An 11,957-nucleotide genomic window follows, 5' to 3' on the forward strand; every position below is an offset into this window, starting at 1 on the left:
TGCTGATAAAAATTAATGCATGTTGGTTGTAGAAAAGTTTTCAAATACAAAAATAAGAAAATAAAACTCACCTGTACAAAGACGGTAAGTAGCATCTCCGTTTGTGGAAGGAGTTAGGATGCAGAAGATACTGAGTAAAATGAGAGATAATAAGATAGAATAGACAAATATTGTTGAGTATCTTTTCATGTGCTAACTGCCATCTGAATAGTATGTCTCTTTTGGCGAAGTGTTTGTTCAAGTCTTCAGTCCATTTTGATGAAACCCATTTTATTCATTTTTAAATTTTACAAATCAAAATTTTGGTGTTGTGTCTAATAAATCTTTGGCTAGCCTAAGATCACAAAGATTTTCTTCTATGATTTTCTTCCAGGTTTGTAGTTTTACATGTATGTCTATGATCCATTTGAGGAAATTTTTGAATGTGGTTTTTTTTTTCTTTCTTTCTTTTGTTTCTTGCACGCAGATACCTGCACTTTTTAGCATTTTTGGTTGAAAAACTATCCTTTCCCCCTCAGAATTGCCTTTATACCTTTGGGGAGTTGATCTATGTCTGGATTCTCCAATCTGTTCCATTGATTTATTTGTTTATATTACGTCAGTATCACACACTCTTGATTATTGCAATTTTATGTATAATGTCTAATTGAGTAGTGTAATTCCTCCAACTTCATGTTTCTTTTTCAAAATTGTTTTGGCTAGTTTAGAGTACTTTGAATTTCTATATACATTTTAGAATTGGCATGTGATTTTTTCTACCAAAAAATTATGCCTGCTGGGATTTTGGCTAGGATCACATTGAATTGATAGTTCAATTTGAAGAGAATTAGCACGGTAACAATATTGAGTCTTCTGATGCATATGCATGGCATGTTTCTATGTTTATTTAGGTCTTTAATTTCTTGCAGGAATTTTTTTTTTTTTTTTTTTTTTTGAGACGGAGTCCTGCTCTGTCGCCTAGGCTGGAGTGCAGTGGCGTGATCTCGGCTCACTGCAAGCTCTGCCTTCCAGGTTCACACCATTCTCCTACCTCAGCCTCCTGAGTAGCTGGGACTACAGGCGCCTGACACCATGCCCGGCTAAGTTTTTGTATTTTGTTTTAGTAGAGATGGTGTTTCACCGTGTTAGCCAGGATGGTCTTGATCTCCTGACCTCGTGATCCGCCCACCTTGGCCTCCCAAAGTGCTGGGACCACAAGCATGAGCCACCGCGCCCAGCCTCTTTCAGGAAGTTTGATAGGTTTCAGTGTGTAGATCAAGCACACCTTTTGTTCAGTTTCCCCAGGTATTTCATATTTTAATGGCTTTGAAGATGGGATGGTGTTTTTATTGTTTTATTTTTTATTTATTTATTTATTTTTGAGACAGACTCTTGCTCTTTTGCCCAGACTGGAGTGCAGTGGCGCTATCTTGGCTCACTGCAACCTGCATCTCCCAGGTTCAAGCCATTCTCCTGCCTCAGCCTCCCGGGTAACTGGGACTACAGGCACCCACCACCACACCTGGCTGATTTTTGTATTTTTAGTAGAGACGGGGTTTTGCCGTGTTGGCCAGGCTGGTCTCAAACTCTGAGCTTCAGGTGATCTGCCTGCCTTGGCCTCCCAAATTGCTGGGATTATAGGCGTGAGCCACCATGCCTGGCAAAGATGGTGTTTTTAAATTTTTCAACTAACTAACTAAATTCCTTCCTTCCTTCCTTCCTTCCTTCTTTCCTCCCTTCCTCCTTCCCTCCCTCCCTCCCTCCTTCCCTCCCTCCTTTCCTTTCTCCCTACCTCCCTGCCTCCTTCCCTCCTTCCCTTCCTCCTTCCCTCCCTCCCTCCCTTTCTCCCTCCCTCCTTCCCTCCCTGTATCCCTCCCTCCCTCCCTTCTTCCCTCCCTCCCTCCCTCTATCCCTTCCTTCCTTCTTTCTTTCACAGGGTCTCACTCTCGTCATTTAGGCTGAAGTACAGTGGTGCACTCTTGGCTCACTGCAGCCTTACTGCAGCCTTGACTTCCCTCACTCAAGTGATCCTCCCACCTCAGCCTCCCACAGGTGTGTGCCATGCCCAGCTAGTTTTTTGTACTTTTTGTAGACAGGGTTTCACCATGTTGTCCAGGCTGGTCTCAAACTCCTGGACTCAAGCAATCGGGCTGCCTCGGCCTACCAAAGTGCTAGCGTTACAAGTGTGAGCTACTGCAACCAGCCAGAATTTTCACTTTCTGATAATTCATTGCTGGTATATAGAAATACACTTAATTTTGGGGCTCGGTGCGGTGGCTCACACCCATAATCCCAGAACTTTGGGAAGCCAAGGCAGGCAGATCACATGAGACCAGAAGTTTGAGAGCAGCCTGCCCAACATGATGAAACCCAGTCTCTACTAAAAATACAAAAATTAGCCAGAAGTAGTAGCGCACACCTGTAATCCCAACACTTTGGGAAGCCAAGATGGGTGGATCACCTGAGGTCAGGAGTTTGAGACCAGCCTGGCCAACATGATGAAACCCCATCTCTACTAAAAATACAAAAAATTAGCTGGGCATGATGGTGAGCACCTGTAATCCCAGCTACTCGGGAGGCTGAGGCAGGAGAATCGCCTGAACTTGGGAGGCAGAGGTTGCAATTAACTGAAATCCCGCCATTGCACTTCAGCCTGGGCAACAAGAGCGAAACTCTGTCTTAAAACAAACAAACAAAAAAAACAAAAACAAAAACAAAAAAACAAAAAAAGAAACATTTTAACAAAAACAAAGCAAGATACCTTTGCTAATACCTCCATTTTCCCTTAAAATATTTCATAAAGATAGCACAAATTTCTGAGGGTGTTTTAACATACTGTTCCATTCCAAAATTGATAAATTCAGGATTATATGCTTTAAAATAGAGATTAGGCTTCTGGTTTCTGCCAAAATGTCAAATTAGCTTCACTAGCTTCTTTCCCATTCTAAAGGGAATGCTTACATTTCCCCCTGTAGGATGGCATTTATTATAGGATTTTTGTAGACATATTTTCTCAAGTTAAGAAAGTTCTCTTTTATTCTTAATCTTCTGAGGTTCGTTTTTTAAATCACAAATTAATATTGAACTTAAAATTTTCTTTCTGCATCTATTGAGTTGATCATATGGTTTTTCTCTGTTAATCTGTTACAAGAGTGAATAACTTTTATATCATTTTATCATTTAAGTAGGTTCTAAGTACTTTAAAATTTCCATGCTTTCTTCTTTGACCTATGAATTATTGTTATTATTATTATTTTTAGTGTCTCGCTCTGTCACCCAGACTGAAGTGCGATGACGTGATCACAGCTCACTGCAATCTAAAACACCTAGACTCAAGGGATCCTCCCACCTTAGCCTCCCCAGTAGCTGGGACTACAGCATCATGCCACCATGCCCAGCCAATTTTAAAATTTTTTTGTAGAGGCAGGGTCTCACTTGGTTGCCCAGGCTGGTCTTGAACTGCTGGCTTCAAGCCATCCTCCCGCCTTGGCCTCCCAAAGTGTTGGAATTACAGGCGTGAGCCACTATGTCTGGCCCTGTGAGTTATTTAGATCTGTTTTCATTTTCAAATATTAAATTTTAACATAATTACATTACGGTCAGAAAGTAAAATGTATATAATTCTTGTTCTTTGAAGTTTGTTGTAACTTTCACTTTTTCCCCAATGCACAATTAGGTCACTGCCTATCAATCTCACTTTTTTGTTTGTTTGTTTTTTCTTTTTTCTTTTTTTTTTTTTATTATTATACTTTAAGTCCTTGGGTACACGTGCACAATGTGCAGGTTTGTTATGTATGTATACATGTGCCATGTTGGTGTGGTGCACCCATTAACTCATCATTTACATTAGGTATATCTCCTAACGCTATCCCTCCCCACTCCCCGCACCCCACAACAGGTCCTGGTGTGGATGTTCCCCTTCCTGTGTCCAAATGTTCTCATTGTTCAGTTCCCACCTATGAGTGAGAACATATGGTGTTTGGTTTTCTGTCCTTGTGATAGTTTGCTGAGAATGATGGTTTCCAGCTTCATCCATGTCCCTACAAAGGACATGAACTCATCCTTTTTTAAGGCTGCATATTATTCCATGATGTATATGTGCCAGATTTTTTTTTTTTTTTTTTGAGACGGAGTCTCGCTCTGTGGTCCAGGCTGGAGTGCAGTGGCCGGATCTCAGCTCACTGCAAGCTCCGCCTCCCAGGTTCACGCCATTCTCCTGCCTCAGCCTCCCGAGTAGCTGGAACTACAGGCGCCCGCCACCTCGCCCGGCTAGTTTTTTGTATTTTTTAGTAGAGACGGGGTTTCACTGTGTCAGCCAGGATGGTCTTCATCTCCTGACCTCGAGAGCCACCCATCTCGGCCTCCCAAAGTGCTGGGATTACAGGCTTGAGCCACCGCGCCCAGCCTATGCCACATTTTCTTAATCCAGTCTATCATTGATGGACATTTGGGTTGGTTCCAAGTCTTTGCTATTGTGAATAGTGCCACAATAAACATATGTGTGCATGTGTCTTTATAGCAGCATGATTTATAATCCTTTGGGTAAATATCTAGTAATGAGATGGCTGGGTCAAATGGTATTTCTGGTTCTAGATCCTTGAGGAATCACCACACTGTCTTCCACAGTGGTTGAACTAGTTTATAGTCCCACCAACAGTGTAAAATTGTTCCTATTTCTCCACATCCTCTCCAGCACCTGTTGTTTCCTGACTTTTTAATGATCGCCATTCTAACTGGTGTGAGATGGTATCTCATTGTGGTTTTGATTTGCATTTCTCTGATGGCCAGCGACGATGAGCATTTTTTCATGTGTCTGTTGGCTGCATAAATGTCTTCTTTTGAGAAGTGTCTGTTCATATCCTTTGCCCATTTTTTGATGGGGTTGTTTGTTTTTTTCTTGTAAATTTGTTTGAGTTCTTTGTCAATTCTGGATATTAGCCCTTTGTCAGATGAGTAGATTGCAAAAATTTTCTCCCATTCTGTAGGTTGCCTGTTCACTCTGATGGTAGTTTATTTTGCTGTGCAGAAGCTCTTTAGTTTAATTAGATCCCATTTGTCAATTTGGGCTTTTGTTGCCATTGCTTTTGGTGTTTTAGACATGAAGTCCTTGCCCATGCCTATGTCCTGAATGGTATTACCTAGGTTTTCTTCTAGGGTTTTTATGGTAATAGGTCTAACATTTAAGTCTTTAATCCCTCTTGAATTAATTTTTGTATAAGGTGTAAGGAAGGGATCCAGTTTCAGCTTTCTACATATGACTAGCCAGTTTTCCCAGCACCATTCATTAAATAGGGAATCCTTTCCCCATTTCTTGTTTTTGTCAGGTTTGTCAAAGATCAGATGGTTGTAGATGTGTGGTATTATTTCTGAGGGCTCTGTTCTGTTCCATTGGTCTATATCTCTGTTTTGGTACCAGTACCATGCTGTTTTGGTTACTGTAGCCTTGTAGTATAGTTTGAAGTCAGGTAGCGTGATGCCTCCCACTTTGTTCTTTTGGCTTAGGATTGTCTTGGCAGTGTGGACCCTTTTTTGGTTCCATGTGAACTTTAAAGTAGTTTTTTCCAATTCTGTGAAGAAAGTCATGGGTAGCTTGATGGGGACGGCATTGAATCTATAAATTACCTTGGGCAATATGACCACTTTCACAATATTGATTCTTCCTATCCATGAGCATGGAATGTTCTTCCATTTGTTTGTGTCCTCTTTTATTTCGTTGACCAGTGGTTTGTAGTTCTCCTTGAAGAGGTCCTTCACGTCCCTTGTAAGTTGGATTCCTAGGTATTTTATTGTCTTTGAAGTAATTGTGAATGGGAGTTCACTCATGATTTGGCTTTCTGTTTGTCTCTTATTGGTGTAAAAGAATGCTTGTGATTTTTGCACATTGATTTTGTATCGTGAGACTTTGCTGAAGTTGCTTATCACCTTAAGGAGATTTTGGGCTGAGATGATGGGGTTTTCTAAATATACAATCATGTAATCTGCAAACAGGGACAATTTGACTTCCTCTTTTCCTAATTGAATACTCTTTATTTCTTTCTCGTGCCTGATTGCCCTGGCCAGAATTTCCAACACTATGTTGAATAGGAGTGGTGAGAGAGGACATCCCTGTCTTGTGCCAGTTTTCAAAGGAAATGCTTCCAGTTTTTGCCCATTCAGTATGATATTGGCTGTGGGTTTGTCATAAATAGCTCTTGTTATTTTGAGATATGTCCCATCAATACCAAATTTATTGAGAGTTTTAGCATGAAGTGCTGTTGAATTAGGCCGTTTCTGTATCTATTGAGATAATCATGTGGTTTTTGTCTTTGGTTCTGTTTATATGCTAGATTACATTTATTGATTTGCATATGTTGAACCAGCCTTGCATCCCAGGGATGAAGCCCACTTGATCATGGTGGATAAGCTTTTTGATGTGCTGCTGTATTCGGTTTGCCAGTATTTTATTGAAGATTTTTGCATCAATGTTCATCAGGGATATTGGTCTAAAATTCTCTTTTTTTGTTGTGTCTCTGTCAGGCTTTGGTATGAGGATGATGTTGGCCTCATGAAATGAGTTAAGGAGGATTCCCTCTTTTTCTATTGATTGGAATAGCTTCAGAAGGAATGGTACCAGCTCGTCCTTGTACCTCTAGTAGAATTCGGCTGTGAATCCATCTGGTCCTGGACTTTTTTTGCTTGGTAGGCTATTAATTATTGACTCAATTTCAGAGCCTGTTATTGGTCTATTCAGGGATTCAAATTCTTCCTGGTGTAGTCTTGGGAGGGTGTATGTGTCCAGGAATTTATCTATTTCTTCTAGATCTTCTAGTTTATTTGCATAGATGTGTTTATAGTATTCTCTGATGGTAGTTGGTATTTCTGTGGGATCGGTGGTGATACCCCTTTATCATTTTTTATTGCATGTATTTGATTCTTCTCTCTTTTCTTCTTTATCAGTCTTGCTAGCAGTCTGTCAATTTTGTTGATCTTTTAAAAAAACCAGCTCCTGGATTCATTGATTTTTTGAAGGGTTTTTTGTGTCTTTATCTCCTTCAGTTCTGCTCTGATCTTAGTTATTTCTTGCCTTCTGCTAGCTTTTGAATGTGTTTACTCTTGCTTCTCTAGTTCTTTTAATTGTGATGTTAGGGTGTCAATTTTAGATCTTTCCTGCTTTCTCTTGTGGGCATTTAGTGCTATAAATTTCTCCTTTAAATGTGCCCCAGAGATTCTGGTATGTTGTGTCTTTGTTCTCATTGGTTTCAAAGAACATCTTTATTTCTGCCTTCATTTCATTATGTACCCAGTAGTCATTCAGGAGCAGGTTGTTCAGTTTCCATGAAGTTGAGCAGTTTTGAGTGAGTTTCTTAATCCTGAGTCCTAGTTTGATTACACTGTGGTCTGAGAGACAGTTTGTTATAATTTCTGTTCTTTTACATTAGGTGAGCAGTGCTTTACTTCCAACTATGTGGTCAGTTTTGGAATAAGTGTGATGTGGTGCTGAGAAGAATGTATATTCTGTTGACTTTGGGTGGATAGCTCTGTAGATGTCTATTAGGTCTGCTTGGTGCAGAGCTGAGTTCAATTCCTGGATATCCTTGTTAACTTTCTGTCTTGTTGATCTATCTAATGTTGACAGTGGTGTGTTAAAGTCTCCCATTATTATTGTGTGGGAGTCTAAGTCTCTTTGTAGGTCTCTAAGGACTTGCTTTATGAATCTGGGTTCTCCTGTATTGGGTGCATATATATTTAGGATAGCTAGCTCTTCTTGTTGACTTGACCCTTTACCATTGTGTAATGGCCTTCTTTGTCTCTTGATCTTTGTTAGTTTAAAGTCTGTTTTATCAGAAACTGGGATTGCAATACCTGCCTTTTTTGTTTTCCATTTGCTTGGTAGATCTTCCTCCATCCCTTTATTTTGAGCCTATGTGTGTCTCTGTATGTGAGATGGGTCTCCTGAATACAGCACACTGATTGGTCTTGACTTTTTATCCAGTTTGCCAGTGTGTGTCTTTTAATTGGAGCATTTAGCCCATTTACATTTAAGGTTAATATTGTTATGTGTGAATATGATCCTGTCATTATGATGTTAGCTAGTTATTTTGCTCGTTAGTTGATGCAGTTTCTTCCTAGCATTGATGGTCTTTACAATTTGGCATGTTTTTGCAGTGGCTGGTACCAGTTGTTCCTTTCCATGTTTAGGGCTTCCTTCAGGAGCTCTTATAGGGCAGGCCTGGTGGTGACAAAATCTCTCAGCATTTGCTTGTCCATAAAGGATTTTATTTCTCCTTCACTTATGAAGCTTAGTTTGGCTGGATATGAAATTCTGAGTTGAAAATTATTTTCTTTAAGAATGTTGAATATTGGCCCCCACTCTCTTCTGGCTTATGGAGTTTCTGCTGAGAGATCTGCTGTTAGTCTGATGGGCTTCCCTTTGTGGGTAACCCGACCTTTCTATCTGGCTGCCCTTAACATTTTTTTCCTTCATTTCAACTTTGGTGAATCTGACAATTATGTGTCTTGGAGTTGCTCTTCTCGAGGAGTATCTTTGTGGCGTTCTCTGTATTTCCTGAATTTGAATGTTGGCCTGCCTTGCTAGATTGGGGAAGTTCTCCTGGATAATATCCTGCAGAGTGTTTTCCAACTTGTTTCCATTCTCCCCCTCACTTTCAGGTAAACCAATCAGACGTAGATTTGGTCTTTTCACATGGTCCCATATTTCTTGGAGGCTTTGTTCATTTCTTTTTACTCTTTTTTCTCTAAACTTCTCTTCTCACTTCATTTCATTCATTTGATCTTCAATCACTGATACCCTTTCTTCCAGTTGATTGAATCAGTTACTGAAGCTTATGCATTCGTCATGTAGTTCTTCTGCCATGGTTTTCAGCTCCATCAGGTCATTTTAGGACTTCTCTACACTGTTTATTCTTTTTTTTTTTTTTTTTTTTGAGACGGAGTCTCGCTCTGTCACCCAGGCTGGAGTGCAGTGGCCGGATCTCAGCTCACTGCAAGCTCTGCCTCCCGGGTTTACACCATTCTCCTGCCTCAGCCTCCCAAGTAGCTGAGACTAGAGGCACCTGCCACCTCGCCCGGCTAGTTTTTTTTTTTTTTTTTTTTGTAATTTTTAGTAGAGACGGGGTTTCACTGTGTTAGCCAGGATGGTCTCGATCTCCTGACCTCGTGATCTGCCCATCTCAGCCTCCCAAAGTGCTGGGATTACAGGCTTGAGCCACCGTGCCCGGCCTACACTGTTTATTCTAGTTAACCATTCGTCTAATCTTTTTTCAGTGTTTTTAGCTTCTTTGCGATGGGTTTGAACTTCCTCCTTTAGCTTGGAAAAGTTTGATCATCTGAAGACTTCTTCTCTCAACTCGTCAAAATCATTCTCCGTCCAGCTTTTTTCCATTGCTGGCGAGGAGCTGCGTTCCTTTAGAGAGGGAGAGGCGCTCTGATTTTTAGAATTTTCAGCTTTTCTGCTGTTTTTTTCCCCATCTTTGTTGTTTTATCTACCTTTGGTCTTTGATGATGGTGACATACAGATGGGGTTTTGGTGTGGATGCCCTTTCTGCTTGTTAGTTTTCCTTCTAACAGTCAGGACCCTCAGCTGCAGGTCTGTTGGAGTTTGCTGGAGTTTCACTCCAGACCCTGTTTGCCTGGGTATCAGCAGCAGAGGCTGCAGAACAGCGAATATTGCTGAACAGCAAATGTTGCTGCCTGATCATTACTCTGGAAGCTTCGTCTCAGAGGGGTACCCAGCTGTGTGAGGTGTCAGTCTGTCCCTACTGGGGAGTGCCTCCCAGTTAGGCTACTCGGAGGTCAGGGACCCACTTGAGGAGGCAGTCTGTCCGTTCTCAGATCTCAAACTGTGCTGGGAGAACCACACTCTCTTCAAAGCTGTCAGACAGGGACATTTAAGTCTGCTGAAGTTTTGCTGCCTTTTGTTTGGCTATGCCCTGCCCCCAGAGGTGGAGTCTACAGAGGCAGGCAGGCCTTCTTGAGCTGCAGTGGGCTCCACCCAGTTCGAGCTTCCCAGCGGCTTTGTTTACCTACTCAAGCCTCAGCAATGGTGGGCACCCCTCCCCCAGGCTGGCTGCTGCCTTGCAGTTAGATCTCAGACTGCTGTGCTAGCAATGAGCGAGGCACTGTGGGCGTGGGACCCTCAGAGCCAGGTACAGGATATAGTCTTCTGGTGTGCTGTTTGCTAAGACCCTTGGAAAAGCGCAGTATTAGGGTGGGAGTGACCCGATTTTCCAGGTGCTGTCTGTCACACTTTCCTTGGCTAGGAAAGGGAATTCCCTGACCCCTTGCACTTCCCAGGTGAGGTGATGCCTCGCCCTGCTTTGGTTCTCGCTCGGTGGGCTGCACCCACTGTCTGACAAGCCCCTGAGATGAACCTGGTACCTCAGTTGGAAATGCAGAAATCACACGTCTTCTGCATCGCTCACTCTGGGAGCTGTAGACTGGAGCTGTTCCTATTTGGTCATCTTGTCCTGTCATGTTTTTTGTTTTTTCAAGCTCACTGTAAAATATGATTCTCAGGATCCTCCATCCCAGTGGGAGATTCGAAGGGCTAGTGCAGCAGTCTAGCTGAGGTCAAGATGGGAGGCCTCCTCATGGAGTGATTTCACATGATCCTAATGGGGAACCTTCTCAAATTATCGATCACTAGGCCATATGTCATAATGAGCTCCCTATCAGTCTCCTCTGCTCCAAAACTCTTGCAGCCACCAGGACCATGGACAGCGGAAAGTGCTGCCCTGGGGTCTGCGGTGCTTTGGATTCCTAACTGTTGTACTTGCTAGGACCCTGTCTAAAATCTTTGCCTGTGAACTTGAGACTTCCTAGAGAAAGTTTCAGTAAGAGCTTCAATTATGGCCAGGACTATATTGCCTCTCCTGGAGCTGACTGTCTTCAAAGAGGTCTTGACTCAGTGTTTATTCTCCAAAACAGATTCTCCTCAGTCCCATGGAGCCTCCATGGGATATGGGAAGAGAACAGTGTTGTTGGACATCTGGGACAGGGTATTGATGCTCCACTTCTCTGTGCTGGACCTGGTCTTCTGCAACAGCGAAGATGAGAGAAGCCTCTGTCTCATTTCTTCTACCCTCTTCCAGACAATTAGGTCACATGGTTCCCCTACCAGTCATGACTTTCCTGATGGGGTGTGAGGTATGCCTTATAAGAGTCTTTATAAACCTAGCACGGTTTAAGGGACTTCTGTAGTCTGCTCTGATCAGTGATCCACTGGCCAAAAGGTAGGAATTCTAGGAAAGTTGCTAGCATCAGAATGGGTGTCTAAACTCCCGTATTCCTAAAGTGATCAAAACTAAAAACAAAAACAAATGAAAATATGTCTCAGTACTGAAATGATGGAGAGTGACACCCACAAATCATACACAACCAGAGAGGAGCTCCTGATGGGTCGAGTTCACATCAGACCATGGTGTGTGGCAAAATCAATCTCCCTAATTTATACAAGACACACACACCTTTACCAAAAAAGTGTCACAATATATAGGAATTAGAAAGAGGAAATTCTGGTTGATTTTCACTATCAGCTACTTGCTGGTAAGGCTGATGCTCATGAAATGGGCTTTTGAAGATATAAGAGCACTCTGGAACCCCTTTCTAATGCCACAGCTCATCTGTTTGCAATGACAGATGCAAATTGGTGGTGTAAGATGAATTTACAGAGAAAGAAAGGTATCTCTTGTCTATGGGCAGATCTTTCTCTGACCTTACATCTCATTAATATAGATGCTGGGCATGGTGGCGCACATCTGTAGTCCCAGCTACTCCAGGAGGCTGAGGAGGGCCAATTGCTTCAGCCCAGGAATTAGAGGCCAGCCTGGGCATCTTAGCAAGACTCTATCTCTTTGTTTTGTTTTTTTTTTTTTTTTGAGATGGAGTCTTGCTCTATTGCCCAGGCTAGAATGCAGTGGCATGACCTTGGCTCACTGCAACTTCCGCCTCTTGAGTTCAAGCAATTCGCCTGTGTCAGC

The sequence above is a fragment of the Piliocolobus tephrosceles genome, chromosome 16 (assembly GCF_002776525.5).
Source record: "Piliocolobus tephrosceles isolate RC106 chromosome 16, ASM277652v3, whole genome shotgun sequence".
NCBI lineage: Eukaryota > Metazoa > Chordata > Mammalia > Primates > Cercopithecidae > Piliocolobus > Piliocolobus tephrosceles.